The sequence below is a fragment of the Giraffa tippelskirchi genome, chromosome 10, assembly GCF_054371585.1.
Source record: "Giraffa tippelskirchi isolate mGirTip1 chromosome 10, T2T-mGirTip1v1.2.pri, whole genome shotgun sequence".
Classification (NCBI taxonomy): domain Eukaryota; kingdom Metazoa; phylum Chordata; class Mammalia; order Artiodactyla; family Giraffidae; genus Giraffa; species Giraffa tippelskirchi.
In genome coordinates this window covers 140,968,739-140,985,794 of record NC_137284.1, presented here as the reverse complement: position 1 = coordinate 140,985,794, position 17,056 = coordinate 140,968,739, and the positions used below count along the sequence as shown (strand labels likewise).

Below are 17,056 nucleotides of genomic sequence, written 5' to 3'. Positions count from 1 at the left end.
TCAGGGCAGAGAAAAATCTCCAACCCAGTACTACCCATCAACTCTCATGATCAAAACAGAATCAGGAAAAAAGACAATTTCTTTTCAAAAAGTCAAAGTTACAAACTCACAGACTCTCATAGAGAGAAGCGGCCAACAATATCACAAAAGTGAAGAACACTATACTCCCTGGCGGTGGTGGGGTGGGGTAGTGGCAAGAGATACAGTAAGTTCTCTGATGTGACTAAGACTTTATACAACAAACTATCTTGCTGGTCATAAAAGTTGACCCAGCCAAGCCATGCCCAAAGATTCTTCTTCTCCTCACTAAATCAAGCTCTTTTGATACCTACCATCTAGATCTCTGCTTCTTAAAATGTAATCATTTGGGGAATACAGTTCAAATGTACATACTGATTTCAGTTCAGTTCAGTCGCTCAGTCATGTCCGACTCTTTGCGATCCCATGAATTGCAGCACGCCAGGCCTCTCTGTCCGTCACCAACTCCCGGAGTCCACCCAAACCCATGTCCCTCGAGTCGGTGATGCCATCCAACCATCTCATCCTCTGTTGTCCCCTTCTCCTTCCGCCCCCAATCCTTCCCAGCATTAGGGTCTTTTCCAATGAGTCAACCCTTCGCATGAAGTGGCCAAAGTATTGGAGTTTCAGCTTCAACATCAGACCTTCCAATGACCACCCAGGATTGATCTCTTTTAGGATGGATTGATTGGATCTCCTTGCAGTCCAAGGGACTCTCAAGAGTCTTCTCCAACACCACAGTTCAAAAGCATCACTTCTTCGGCGCTCAGCTTTCTTCACCGTCCAACTCTGATTTAGCACATGTCAAAGACAGACTTCGAGGTGGTCCCCACGATTCCCCCGTCCTGTTGTCCACACTTTTGTATAATTCCCTCCCCTTGGGTGTAAGCGGGTCCTATGACTTGCTTTTAGCTGAAGAGTGTGATAAAGATGACAAGATGTTACATCACATTCATTAAGACTCTTTCTTCTTGGGAAACTGACTCTCTACTAGTCAATCAGTCTCCATTGTCAGCTGGCTCTGAAGAAGCAAACCGCCATGAATCCTAGAGCATCAAGGAGACTGAACTCAGCCAACAAAGACTGGAAACACCATCTTTCCTATGGATCCTCCAAGGTGAACCCAGCCCTGGCCAACCCCTTGGCAGCAGCCTGGTGAGAGACTCGGATAGAGGAGCCAGCTAAGCTGCCAGGACCACTGACCCACAGAAACCAGTAGATAATTAACGTATGTGCTGCTTCACCTCTCTTAGATTGTGGCCATCTGTAAGGCAGCCACAGAAAACCAATATAGTAGGCCTGGACTGGGGCCTGAGACCAGAGATGCCCACTCTGGAGAGCAGCAGTGCTCCTCTGACACCAATCTATGTTGTCCTCCATTTGGGTTGACCTTTCAAGTTGCTCTGGTCTGAATCAGGATACAAATTATTTAAACAGCAACCATATACACCAAGATTCCCAGGACAGTACTCAGTGAACACTTCAGAACTGGCTACATCTGATCATGCACTATTACCTTCCTGGTATCAGTCATTCAGACTTTAGTTTTCTTTTTAAATCTGCTTCATATCAAAACACCTTAGACAGGTGGCAAAGTTCTTTACTGTTCATTCTTAAAACTTTATAAAAAATTAATTGGGATATAACTGATATAACTCCAGGAGATGGTGAAGGACAGGGAAGCCTGGTGTGCTGCAGTCCATGGAGTTACAAAGAGTAGGACACGACTCAGTGACTGAACAACAGATATATTATATAATATACATATTATATTGGTTTCAGATTTAATATAATGACTCTCCTTCTATATATATATATATACACACACACACATACATACACATACATGATCAACGCAGTAAGTCTAGTTAACATCCACCACCACACACAGTTAATTTTTGTGTCTGTGATGAGAACTCTTAAGACCTACTCTCTTAGCAACTTTAACATATACAATAGAGTATTATTAACTATATACCCCAATGCTGTACATTATATCCCAAGATTTATTTATTTTATAACTGGAAGACTGTACCTATTTATAATTGGAAGATTGTACCTATTTATAATTGGAAGATTGTAAGGTATAAAAAACTTAATTCTTTCAATGACAAATACCAACTTGAAGAACTGGAGGATTTCGAACATAAGTATCTGTAAGTAAGCCTTTAATCTGTTCTATGCCATGAACCCCCTTTTCTGTTGTTTCAGCACCTTTTCCCAATCCTACAGACCATACATCAGTTCATCTGCCCCCATGCTATTATTCCATAATCACCAAAATTTCTGCTAGATGATTCCTCTGATGTCCCTCAAATTAAAACCTCCTTGTTATTTTCTTGAAATCACTACTCTACCTTCTTTTATTTTGCTTCAACATCCTGCTACTTGAAATAGTTTTTGAGGAGTCTCTTCCCTGTCTTCTGTTGCTCAGCACTCCCTAAATTCACTCATCCCAGGAAAAGCACAGTGAACCACTTTCCATATTGACTATCATTTCTAAACACAGTCAAGGATGACCTTCTCTCAACACTGAAAATAACATCCTTACAGTATTTCCCCATAAGTGTCCATTCTTGTTTCATTTTTAATTAAAATTCTAAAAGCTTATTATGTATGAGGGCTTTATCTAATCTTATATCCTACCTAAGAGTTTGCTATAAAATAGCTAGGCAATCAATTACAATGGTCTCCTAGCCCCAGAGTATATTCACCTTGTATCTAACAATAATCATAATAATCCTAACAGCAGTTACAGATAATGAGTATATACAGTGATTCAAAGTAGGATAAAGAAAAAAGTAGAATCCCAGGAGTGATGGCTACAGCAGAGGTTCAGGACATGGACTATATGTATTTAGAAAAGTTTTAACCAAAGATTCTGTTGTGGTTCCTTTAAGATTGTAGTCCCCATCCTTACCCCAAAAGAATCAATGTAATGACCCAGTTTTTTTGCACCAGTACTTCACCAACCCCTGTATAATACATTGTAGATATTCTTCTTAGTAATTTCTAACACAGTGTTTTTCATCAATATTCAGACTTTAAGTCAATAGTATCTTTGCAGCATGGCATGAAAGAGACAGAGTATTCAGTGTTCTCTAGAAACCAACACACAAACAAAGCAAGCAAAAAGAGCTAACTGGCAAACCTTCTGATCCAAGCTACTTTCCCACTCCTTCTGTACACTCCTTCTGTATCAAGCAAGAGAAATCACAATAATCAATACTAAATTTCCAGACATAACGTACCACATCAAAAAAAAAAAAATTGTTGAGTTTGGGATCCTATAAGATCACAGCTTACAGCTTACATATACTTAACACTGAGCCAAGAAAGAAACCAATCTGTGAATTATGTGTGAATCAGTTGTCCCTGGTCCTGGACTTCCTAGAGCATTTGACGTTCTCTCCCTGAGATGAATAAAACTGATAAAACTACTAAGAGGAGATGAAATGTGGTAGTAAAGTGAGGAAATAGGAATTATTTCAGAATTCATAATAAAAATGGGAAATTTAAGTTAGTAATAGTAATCTTCACTCAAAATCAAAAATTCACCAACTGAATGATGCCAGTGAAAAGAAGACCAGGCAAAAACTGGAAATGTATTTAAAATGTTTGGGTATCCCATGTGAAATCCAGAAACAAATTTAAAACTCCTTGGTTTACATTTCAAAGAAGTTAATTCACTAAAATGAAATTTTAAATGAGAGTGAAAGCACACGGAGCCTAAACGCCCTGAAAAGACAGGCTGGTTGAGCAAGACTGCAAGTAATGAAGCTATAACTGATGAGACTACATTGTTAACGTTAAGAGTAAGGAGGCAGAAAAAAGCCTGCAACTATGGCATGGATGGTGCCCGGCTGTCTTAGATCTTTGGCTCTTTTCTGGCTGCAACGGATGTCCAATCTACGGGGTTGGCCTCACAGTCACTGAATGTTTTTTCTGCTCTTAACTACAAACGAGATCTTCTTACCCCACCAACCTTTTGATCATAAAACCTTTTTAACACCTAAGTGTCATGCCATCAGATCTTCCATCTTCAAATCTCCACCTCTCTCTGAATCCTTCCCCTGATGGGAAACGCCCCATCTCTCAAAATAGAATATTCCAATATTAGATAGCTCCCATTTTGGGTAAGTTTTTGCTTTTTCACTGAGCAGGAATCTTACTCCAACTCTTTAGCCTGAGTTTAGTCCTCTAATAAAATGAATTAAAAGAATTACTTATTGATATGGGGCCTGTTCAAATATTTAAAACGAAATGCCTGTATCTCTGCCAAATCTTTCCTTCGCAGCCCTGTGAATCCCCCTGATATTACATATTGTGTATGCTTTTCCTCAACTCCAGTTTCCAAGGCATTAAAATCACATATTCACAAACATGTTTTCATTCAGACTATTAATATCTAAATTCAAGTGAACTCTCAATGTTACCAGACAATGCATTTAGCCATTGGCCTTTTATTTCTTCACTCACACAAAGATATTCCAAAGGCACTTCACTCCCTTCAATACCCATGTTGCTTCCTCCATCAGCACAGGACCCGACTTCACCCCATGGAGGTCACGGACTACGCAACCTGTCATCATTCCTCCTCTCCCTCCAACACTGCCTTCTGCTCCCTCCCTCCATCCCAAACTGAACCCTGCCAACCTTTCTGAATCTTCTCGATTGGTTTTCCTTAATTATTTCCTCTCAAATGTCCAGGAGGGGAAGGCGCCATGAGGGAATACTGACCCTTATGGACCACAAGTTAAGTGTTTTCTTTGCACTCTGTATACACATTCATCAATCGTTCCATCACTTTGATGGTTTTCCCATAAAGTGTCTCCATGTCAAAAAAGTTGTTCTTTTTAAGTTAAGGTATATTCTTCATGCATCTACCACATGCAAAATACTGTGGTTGGCTGGGGTACAAAGACAGATAACCCATCATTCCCTCACCCAAAGGATCCTGAGCTAGAAAGAGCCACATATGCAAATAAAATCATGTTTTTAACGAGGGAGGAAGAAGAGAAGATGTGAATAAAGTAGCATTCAGTCCTGAGTCTCTAAATCAGAACAGCGCTGCCGCTATGGCACTTAGAAATTCCAAGCTGTTCCCATAAATGATGGTCAAGTACTGTACAAGCCTGATGCACAGGCTAAATAAAGTTGTTTGATCCATCTTTCCTTTTAAGCTCTTGCCTTACTGCACCCCTTCAATTCACTGACAACCTTCTTACTGTGTCTTAATCGAGCTCACATACCATACATTGTTTCCCTACTACAATTTAAATTTGAACTTTCACTTCTAAAATCAAAAAACTCCATCCTGGAGAATATTAATGAACTGATTACCAAATAAAAGGTCTCCCTGTTTTTATTTAACAAGACCACATTCTCTCCCTTTAGGCAATGTGACATTGCTGACAACCGCTACATGGTATCTGTACTAACATATCATTTGACACTTAAACCTTTTGGACCAGTCTTTATCTCCTGTTTCTTGTATCTCACCAAAACACACCAAAGCATTCTTGGGATTTCCATTTTCTTATTCTTCCTCAGAAAAATTTTCTACTCTCACATCAACTATCATTTTGCTATGGTTGCCTTTACATATAAATATAAAGAGATACAGGGTTTTATATACATATACACAAAAATAAATTTAACAGGCAACTATGTATCTACCACCATGATTTAACAAATGCTAATATTTACTTATGTCATGTCTTTCTTTCATTATTTAAGATGTAAAATGATTCAAAGATAGCTATAGTTCCATTCTCCCATCTCTTCCCATTTTTACACTTTGATTATACATATAAGCATTGAGAAACAATACATACTAATATTCTCTATGCTTTATAGATGTATATATAATCAATACACACATGTAAAAAATGACCAACATCATTAGTTATCAATAAAATACGTCAAAACCACAATGAGACGCTGCTTCACTAGAATGCTTATAATAAAGACAGAGAATAACAACTGTCAACAAGGATAAGCAGAAAGTGCTGCCATCATGTGCTGCTGGGGAGAATGTATAAGGATGTAGCCATTTTGGAAAACAGTTTGGAGGTCCCAACAGAGTTTAGTCACCAGGTAGTATGGCAATTCCACTCCTAGGTACATACCTCAAGAGAAATGAAAACACATGTCCATAGAAAAATTTGTATACAATGTTAATAGCAACATTCTAAATAGTCACAAAGTGGAAATAACCCACACACCCATCAATTCATGAATGGATAAATAAAATGTGGCATATTCATACACTGGGATAGTAGTTGGCAATAAAAAGAAATGGAGGACTGATAACGTACTACGTCGTGAATGAATCTTGAAAACATGATCTATCTGAAACAGGCAAGTCACAAAGAAACACACATCATATGAATTCATTGACATGAAATGTTCAGAATAGACAAATTTATAAGAAAAGAAAGCAGATTATTAACAGTTGCTGAGGACTGGAGAAGATGGGAGACTTGGGGTGGGGCTGGCAGCTAAGGGTTTAGGAGTAAAGAAAATGTTTTAAAATTGACTGCAATGATAGATGCACAACTCTGAACATACTAAAAGCCACTGAATACTGTACACTTAGTAGAGGTGAATTGTATGATATGTGGATTGTATCTTAATGAGGCTGGTTTATCTTTATACATATAAACATGCATATATGTATTAGGTTACAATTATATTACATACATTATATCCATTTATAAATTAATTTACTCATATAATCTCTTACAGATTAGTCACTTAGTACTATATTTATTTAGAATAACTAGTTTACCTTAACTGTTCCAGTGCATGGGGAGATAAATTACACTACATTCACTAACTCTATTTTTTTTCCTATTTGAAGTAATACTACAATGAACATCCTTGTACATGCCTCCTGGTTTTACATGTGTGACAACTTTCTGAACCCTAAAAGTATTTACAATGGTTGAGTTGTGAAATTCTGCAGTAGTTTGAACATTATTTGGCATTACCTTTCTTTGGGACTGGAATGAACACTGATCTTTTGCAGTCCTCTTGCCACTACTGAGTTTTTCAAATTTGCTGGCATATTGAGTGCAGCACTTTCACAGCAGCATCTTTTAGGATCTGAAATAGCTCAACTGGAATTCCATCGCCTCCACTAGCTTTGTTCCTAATGATGCTTCCTAAGGCCCACTTGACTTTGCATTCCAGGATGTCTGGCTCTAGGGGAGTGACCACACCATCATGATTATCTGGGTCGTGAAGATATTTTTTGTACAGTTCTTCTGTGAATTCTTGCCACCTCTTCTCAATATCTTCTGCTTCTGTTAGGTCCATACCATTTCTGTCCTTTATTGTGCCCATTTTTGCATGAAATATTCCCTTGGTATCTCTAATTTTCTTGAAGAGATCTCTAGTTTTTCCCAGTCTATTGTCGTCCTCTATTTCTTTGCTTTGATCACTGAGGAAGGCTTTCTTATCTCTCCCTCCTATTCTTTGGAACTCTGCATTCAAATGAGTATGTACTTAGTCATTCAGTCCTGTCCAACTCTTTGTGACCACATGAACAGTAGCCCACCAGGCTCCTCTGTTAATGGGATTCTCCAGGCAAGAATACTGGAGTGGGTTGCCATTTCCTTCTCCAAAAATGGAGATATCTTTCCTTTTATCCTTTCCTTTCACTTCATTTCCTTTCACAGCTATTTTTAGGGCCTCCTCAGACAACCACTTCGCCTTTTTGCATTTCTTTTTCTTGGGGATGGTTTTGAACATTGCCTCCTGTACAATGCCACAAACCTCCATCCATAGTTCTTCAGGCACTCTATATCAGATCAGTCTCTCACAATGGAAATAGTGACAGACTTTATTTTGGGGGGCTCCAAAATCACTGCAGACAGTGATTGCAGCCATGACATTAAAAGATGCTTGCTCAAAAAAAAGAAAGATGCTTGCTCCTTGGAAGAAAAGCTACGGCCAACCTAGACAGCATATTAAAAAGAAGAGACATCACTTTACCACCAAAGGTCTGTCTAGTCAAAGCTATGGTGTTTCCAGTAGTCATGTATGGATGTGAGAGTCAGAACATAAAGAAGGCTGAGTGCCAAAGAATTGGTGCTTTTGAACTGTGGTGTTGGAGAAGACTCTTGAGAGTCCCTTGGACTGCAAGGAGATCCAACCAGTCCATCCTAAAGGAAATCAGTCCTGAATATACATTGGAAGGACTGATGCTGAAGCTGAAACTCCAATACTTTGGCCACCTGATGCGCAGAACTGACTCATTGGAAAAGACCCTGATGGTGGGAAAGACTGAAGGCAAGAAGAGAAGTGGACAACAGAGGATAAGATGGTAGATGGTTGGATGGCATCACTGACTTGATGAACATGAGTTTGAGTAAGCTCCGAGAGTTGGTGATGGACAGGGAAGCCTAGCATGCTGCAGTCCATGGGGTTGCAGAGAGTTGGACATGACTGAGCGACTGAACTGAACTGAGTTGTGAAATATGCACATGTTCAACTGTACCAGGTATTTTCAGATTGATCACTAAAAATAAAACAGCAATTTATTCCAATCAGTCATGTACAAGAGCTCCTGTTTTCTTCTCATCCTTGCCAGCACTTGGTGTTAGCAAACTTATTAGGTTTTGCCAATCAATAGGTGTAAAATGGAATCTCACCAGGGTCTTACTTTTCATTTCCTTGATTATTAGCAATGTTGAGCATCTTAGATAAATTGACCATTCAGCCTTCTTCCTCTATGAAGTGCTTAGTCATATCCTTTGCCGATTTTCTACTGAGCAGTTTGTCTTTTCCTTATTGATTGGAGGACATTTTTCTGAACTCTGAATGCTAAACTGTGATCACAAAGAAGAGCTGCAAACATATACTCCCAGTCTATCATCTGCCTTTTCATCTTCTTTTAATGCTTTTCATTAGAATGAAGATTTTTATGTTAATGTATTCCAAAACGTCTGTCTTTTCTCTTAGGGCTTATAATTTCTATGTCTTGTTCTTTCCAATCACAATGTAATGAAAATATGCATTGTGTGTTACCCCTAACAAAGTTTTAGAGTTTGGTTTTTTACATTTAGACCTATGACTCATTTTTCTATATGGTAAGAGGTGGTCCATATATTGATTGGACATTGTCCAAATCAATAGCCAACAGCTCTAGGTTCATTTATTATCTATTAAATCCATCCTTACACCCACTAATCATTAACTGATACATTACTTTGAAATCTCTATTGTCCATTTTATAATCATCAATACAATAACTGATTCAGGCAAAAATCAACAACTTGGTAACAGACTAGTAAGAGGTTAACCAAATAGTCTCTAAGTACCACTCTATAGATAGCTTACTAATTATGAAGCAGATGTCTCAAGATAGATAGTTGGAAGAAATACTTAAGAGATCAAACTCAGCATCACCAATAACACAATAAATATATACTTGCTGCAATGACATAATAGAAAGTATACATGTCCTATATAGTATTCTTGTCAAAATTGGCCAAACTGAATCTAATCAGGAAAAATTAATTAGACAAATCCAGATGTGGGATATTCTTACAAAACAAGTAGACTGGACTTCTTCAAAAATATCTTGTAAAAACAAGAAAGGTGAAAGGACTATTCTAGATTAAAGGAAATTAAATAAGCAGGACAAACCAAACTTTAATACACAACCCTTGTGTAGATTCCAAATTATTCTTAAAAGCAAAAAGTAAAAAATGTTGAGGGATAATTGGTGAAATTTGAATATGGACTGTATATTAAATAATATGACTGCATCAGTATTAAGTTGTATGTGAAAATTACACGAAAGCTATCAAAAATAGTGCTCTTACTGTAAGAAGACACAAGCTAAAATATTTAGGAGTAAAGGGTCCTGATATGTGCAATGTCATGTGTGTTATAAATACACAAGTATTTCTATAGTTTTGTACAGATATGTATATACAAAACAACATAATATGTATACATTCACAGTGGGACAGAAATTAAATACTGTGAAATGTTAAGAAGTGGCAAATTTAGGTGAAGGGTATATTCAATTCAGTTGCTCAGTTATGTCCGACTCTTTGTGACTTCATGAATCCCAGCATGCCAGACTGCCCTGTCCATCACCAACTCCCGGAGTCCACTCAAATTCATGCCCATCGAGTGAGTGATGTCATCCAACCATCTCATCCTCTGTCGTCCCCTTCTCCTCCTGCCCCCAATCCTTCCCAGCATCAGGGTCTTTTCCAATAGGTCAACACTTAGCATGAGGTGGCCAAAGTATTGGAGTTTCAGCTTCAACATCAGTCCTTCCAATGAACACCCAGGAATGATCTCCTTTAGGATGGACTGGTTGGATCTCCTTGCGCTCCAAGGGACTCTCAAGAGTCTTCTCCAACACCACAGTTCAAAAGCATCAATTCTTCGGCGCTCAGCTCTCTTCACAGTCCAAATCTCTCATCCATACATGACTACTGGAAAAACCATAGCCTTGACTAGACAGACCTTTCTGGGCAAAGTAATGTCTCTGCTTTTAAATATGCTATCTAGGTTGGTCATAACTTTCCTTCCAAGGAGTAAGCGTCTTTTAATTTCATGGCTGCAATCACCAACTGCAGTGATTCTGGAGCCCAAAAAAATAAAGTCTGACACTGTTTCCCCATCTATTTCCCATGAAGTGATGGGACCAGATGCCATGATCTTAGTTTTCTGAACGTTGAGCTTTAAGCCAACTTTTTAATCTCCTCCTTCACTTTCATCAACAGGCTTTTTAGTTCCTCATCACTTTCTGCCATAAGGGTGATGTCATCGGCATATCTGAGGTTATTGATATTTCTCCCAGAAATCTTGATTCCAGCTTGTGCTTCTCCCAGCCAAACGTTTCTCATGATGTACTCTGCATATAAGTTAAATAAGCAGGGTGACAATGTATAGCCTTGACATACTCCTTTTCCTATTTGGAACCAGTCTGTTGTTCCATGTCCAGTTCTAACTGTTGCTTCCTGACCTGCATACAGGTTTCTCAAGAGACAGGTCAGATGGTCTGGTATTCCCATCTCTTTCAGAATTTGCCACAGTTTATTGTGATCCACGCAGTCAAGGCTTTGGCATAGTCAGTAAAGCGGAAATAGATGTTTTTCTGGAACTCTCTTACTTTTCCGATGATCCAGCGGATGTTGGCAATTTGATCTCTGGTTCCTCTGCCTTTTCTAACACCAGCTTGAACATCTGGAAGTTCATGTTCACATATTGCTGAAGCCTGGCTTGGAGAATTTTAAGCATTACTTTGCTAGCTTGTGAGATGAGTGCAATTGTGTGGTAGTTCAAGCACTCTTTGGCATTGCCTTTCTTTTGGATTGGAACGAAAACTGACCTTTTCCAGTCCTGTAGCCACTGCTGACTTTTCCAAATTTGCTGGCATATTGAGCGCAGCACTTTCACAGCAGCATCTTTGAGGATTTGAAATAGCTCAACCGGAATTCCATCACCTCCACTAGCTTTGTTCGTAGTGATGCTTTCTAAGGCCCACTTGACTTCACATTCCAGGATGTCTGGCTCTAGGTGAGTGATCACACCATCGTGATTATCTGGGTTGTGAAGATCTTGTTTGTACAGTTCTTCTGTGTATTCTTGCCACCTCTTCTTAATATCTTCTGCTTCTCTTGGGTCCCTACCATTTCTGTCCTTTATTGTGCCCATCTTTGCATGAAACGTTCCCTTGGTATCTCTAATTTTCTTGAAGAGATCTCTAGTCTTTCCCATTCTGTTGTTTTCTTCCATTTCTTTGCATTGATCACTGAGGAAGGCTTTCTTATCTCCTATTCCTATTCTTTGGAACTCTGCATTCAAATGGGAATATCTTTCCTTTTCTCCTTTGCATTTTGCTTCTTTTCTTTTTACAGCTATTTGTAAGGCCTCCTTAGACAGCCATTTTGCTTTTTTGCATTTCTTTTCCATGGGATGCTCTTGATCCCTGTCTCCTGTACAACGTCACGAACCTCCGTCCATAGTTCATGGTAGAGAGGTCTGACAGAATGTGGTCCACTGGAGACGGGAATGTCAAACTACTTCAGTATTCTTGCCTTGAGAACCCCATGAACGGTATGAAAAGGCAAAATGATAGGATACTGAAAGACGAACTCCCCAGGTTGGTAGGTGCCCAATATGCTACTGGAGATCAGTGGAGAAAAAACTCCAGAAAGAATGAAGGGATGGAGCCAAAGCGAAAACAATACCCAGTTGTGGATGTGACTGGTGATAGAAGAAAGGTCTGATGCTGTAAAGAGCAATATTGCATAGGAACCTGGAATGTTAGGTCCATGAATCAAGGCAAATTGCAAGTGGTCAAACAGGAGATGGCAAGAGTGAACGCCAACATTTTAGGAATAAGCGAACTAAGATGGACTGGAATGGGTGAATTTAAGTCAGATGACCATTATATCTACTACTGTGGGCAGGAATTCCTTAGAAGAAATGGAGTAGCCATCATGGTCAACAAAAGAGTCCGAAATGCAGTACTTGGATGCAATCTCAAAAACGACAGAATAATCTCTATTCATTTCCAAGGCAAACCATTTAATATCACGGTAATCCAAACCTATGCCCCAACCAGTAACACTGAAGAAGCTGAAGTTGAATGGTTCTATGAAGACCTACAAGACCTTTTAGAACTAACACCCAAAAAAGATGTCCTTTTCATTATGGGGACTGTGATGCAAAAGTGGGAAGTCAAGAAACACCTGGAATAACAGGGAAATTTGGCCTTGGAGTACAGAATGAAGCAGGGCAAAGGCTAATAGAGTTTTGCCAAGAGAACGCACTGGTCATAGCAAATATCCTCTTCCAACAGCACAAGAGAAGACCCTACACATGGACATCACCAGATGGTCAATACTGAAATCAGATTGATTATATTCTTTGCAGCCAAAGATGGAGAAGCTCTATACTGTCAGCAAAAACAAGACCGGGAGCTTACTGTGGCTCAGATCATGCACTCCTTACTGCCAAATTCAGAACTTAAACTGAAGAAAGTAGGGAAAACCTCTAGACCATTCAGGTATGACCTAAATCAAATCCCTTATGATTATACAGTGAAAGTGAGAAATAGATTAAAGGGACTAGATCTGATAGAGTGCCTGATGAACTATGGAAGGGTATATTAGTTTTTATTATATGACTCATTCAGGATTTTTCAGTGTTTGAAATTGCAACTTTTCCCAGAAAGAGCTGGGAGTGAAAGTTATATTGCTTCTCTCAACTATGTCTTGAATTACTACTGCCTCTGGACATTTCAGGGACTTCCCTGGTGGCTCAGATGGTAAAGCGTCTGCCTATAATATGGGAGACCCAGGTTCAATCACAGGGTCAGGGAAGATCTCCTGGAGAAGGAAATGGCAACCCACTCCAGTCTTCTTGCCTGGAAAATCCCATGGAAAGAGGAGCTGGTAGGCTACAGTCCATGGGGTCGCACCGAGTCGGACATGACTGAGCGATTTCACTTTCACTTTCTGGACACTCTATCTTAGATGCTGACTGTTATTTAATATTAAAATAAACATACTTATCTTAGGATAAACATATTATTCTAAGATAAAAATATTAGCCTCTCTTTCTCACTTTCCAATTTCTTTTAGCATCTACTTTATCATTTAGACTCAAAATACTATAGTCAACTTGCAGGATATTATTAGGTTGGTAATTAATAAATACTATAATAATTACTTATTGAAGCCAATTTTACTCATTTTCTTTTTATAACTATAGCTTCAAAATTCTCTCTCCCAAAATGACCAAAAAGTAAAGAATATATAAGTCTGTGAGGGGCTAAGATTATAAATCTGTGAGAGAACAAGCTAAATCAAGGGAGAACTTTTTTAAAAAGCTAATCCAAAGACATTTCCTCATCAGAGAATGAATGCAGACTTGTTCTACTTTCAGACCTCTCAGGACAAGAAAGCCATCAACTGACAAGACATCTTGAAGTCACGAGGTAGAGCTGATAAGGTATCAGGGCTTCTATCAACCCAAGATTCTGAGTTGCAAGTCACTGACCTGCAAAGCAGACCTGTAAATTGCCAAAGCAAGTGCTGCTGTAACACAGAGCACATGGACTCCAGCAGTGTGCAGGAACCCCAGATTCTGGGAACCTGTCAGAGCTACAACCAAGCTGTCTCAACCTCATGAGAATCTGACCACAGTTGGTACAACCCAGAATCTTTCAACAACCTACTTTCAATGAACATTTATTGAGTGCCTCTGACGTGCCATAGGAAATGGCAACCCACTCCAGTACTACTGCCTGGGAAATCCCATGGACAGAGGAGTGTAGTGGGCTACAAACCATGGGGTCACAAAGAACAGGACACAACTGAGCAAGTGAGTGATGTGCCATAAATACTATTCGGATTGATGAGAGGTAAAACATAAGCAAAACATGGGCTCTGGGTCCAGTTCAGTTCAGTCGCTGTCATGTCCGACTCTTTGCGACCCCATGGACTGCAGCACGCCAGGCCTCCCTGTCCATCACCAACTCCTGGAGCCTACCCAAACTCATGTCCATTGAGTCGGTGATGCCATCCAACCATCTCATCCTCTGTCATCCTTCTCCTGCCTTCAATCTTTCCCAGCATCAGGGTCTTTCCCAATGAGTCAGTTCTTCACATCAGGTGGCCAAAGTATTAGAGCTTCAACTTCTACATTACTCTTTCCAATGAACACTCAGGACTGATTTCCTTTACGATGGACTGGTTGGATGTCCTTGCAGTCCAAGGGACTCTCAAGAGTCTTCTCCAACATCACAGTCCAAAAGCATCGATTCAGCTTTCTTTATAGTCCAACTCTCACAACCACACATTACTACTGGAAAAACCATAGCTTTGACTAGATGGACCTTTGTTGACAAAGTAATGTCTCTGTTTTTTAATATGCTGTCTAAGTTTGTCATAGCTTTTCTTGCAATGAGCAAGTGTCTTTTAATTTCATGACTGCAATCACCATCTGCAGTGATTTTGGAGCCCAAGAAAATAAAGTCTGTCACTGTTTCCATTGTTTCCCAATTTATTTGCCATGAAGTGATAGGACTGGGTCCAAGAAGATCATAACGAAGATGGTTAAGAAAACACAAAATTACCACACAGAGTACTAAGGCTAAGAAACAGAAATGTATATCATACACAGACTAGGAAGTCGATTTTTCAAGGAGTAGGTTATCCAGGCAGAAACTCTGAAAGTTTACCGGATTTATCCTAGGATAAATCCAGATGGACCAGAGCATCACCAGGGCACATTAGTAAGAGTAAAATGCACACACACGACCAAAGAAGCATGAAGAACACAAAATGCTCTGGACTGATGCGTGCACTGTGGGAAGATAAAGGGCAGAAGGTGAGAGGGAAGCACCACTACCGAGGAGAAGCTCTTGACTACCCCACAATTTTTTGAATTCATGAAAGGCAAAGGTGAAAGGTTTCTAGCCAAAAGACAACTATGTGTTCAGGAGAAGGGGTGTGGAAGGGGTTTGGGTGTGTCTGTGTACATGACACGCAGTGATGTGATGGTGATTAACAAATCTATTCAAAGGAAGTACCACTTACTAAGCATCAAAATATAGGCCTGATATTAATTCATTTAATCCTCTCAACAGCTTTATGATATCTATATTAATTCCTTCACTTTAGCGAGCAGAAATCTAAGGCTTAAAGAGACTAAGCAATTTCTCAAGGCCACACAGCTGGGAAGTGGCAAAACTCCATTTCTCTTCCCCTGTTTCATTAGTCCCTATTAACTCTTGCTTCATTCAATCTCAAAGTTATCACTCCAGACTCTCCCCTGTGAGATCCATATGGAAGTGAGATCAAACATCCTCATACACTGCTTTCAGCATACTACTTTTGGGCTCAAATCATCTCAGTGACCCCTTGTAACTACAGGAAACCATCCAAATTCTGTAATTTAATCTGTATCTTCCAAACTCCCAAAATGGGATGCCCAGAAAACACAACTCTGAGACAAGAGGACTCGTGAGGTTAACACCCATAGCTTCCTTTCTCAGAGAAGTAATAAGAGCCAGATGGAGCTGAGAAAGAGACGTTAAGCCCCAATAAAGGCCAAACGACGCACCAGCTGACACTGGGTGGAGCCACGGGGCTAAGCTGGCCCTGCAGAGTCCCCCAGCGTTCGGCTGAGATGTCCCGGCCTTTCCGCTCTCTCATTGCTCAGACAGTGTAAGCCAAGCCTAGCAAAGGCATCTTGGGTCATGCGGCCCTTGGCAGCACTAGCAGTCTCTGAAGGGGCTCCACAGCTAGAGTCCTGGGCACTGACATACTTAGTCTCACCTAAAGCCTTTGACTGTGTGGATCACAATAAACTGTGGAAAATTCTGAAAGAGATGGGCATACCAGACAACCTGACCTGCCTCTTGAGAAACCTGTATGCAGGTCAGGAAGCAACAGTTAGAACTGGACATGGAACAACAGACTGGTTCCAAATAGGAAAAAGAGTATGTCAAGGCTGTATATTGTCACCCTGCTTATTTAATTTATATGCAGGGTACATCATGAGAAACACTGGGCTGGAGGAAGCACAAGCTGGAATCAAGACTGCCGGGAGAAATATCAATAACCTCAGATATGCAGATGACACCACCCTTATGGCAGAAAGCGAAGAACTAAAGAGCCTCTTGACGAAAGTGAAAGAGGAGAGTGAAAAAGTTGGCTTAAAGCTCAACGTTCAGAAAACTAAGATCATGGCATCTGGTCCCATCACTTCATGGGAAATAGATGGGAAAACAGTGGAAATGGTGTCAGACTATTTTTTCGGGCTCCAAAATCACTGCAGATGGTGACTGCAGCCATGAAATTAAAAGACACTTACTCCTTGGAAGGAAAGTTATGACCAACCTAGATAGCATATTAAAAAGCAGAGATATTACTTTGCCCAGAAAGGTCCATCTAGTCAAGGCTATGGTTTTTCCAGTGGTCATGTACAGATGTGAGAGTTGGACTATAAAGAAAGCTGAGTGCCAAAGAATTGGTGCTTTTGAACTGTGGTG

The 17,056-nt window shown here is 39.9% G+C and overlaps 1 protein-coding gene across 4 annotated transcripts in view; it reads right to left on the bottom strand.

Moving 5' to 3' along the window:
* The window catches only part of EXOC4 (exocyst complex component 4), an 875,766-nt gene that overhangs the window by 634,498 nt on the left and 224,212 nt on the right, over positions 1-17,056 (bottom strand). The gene's annotated exons all lie outside the window — the stretch shown is intronic.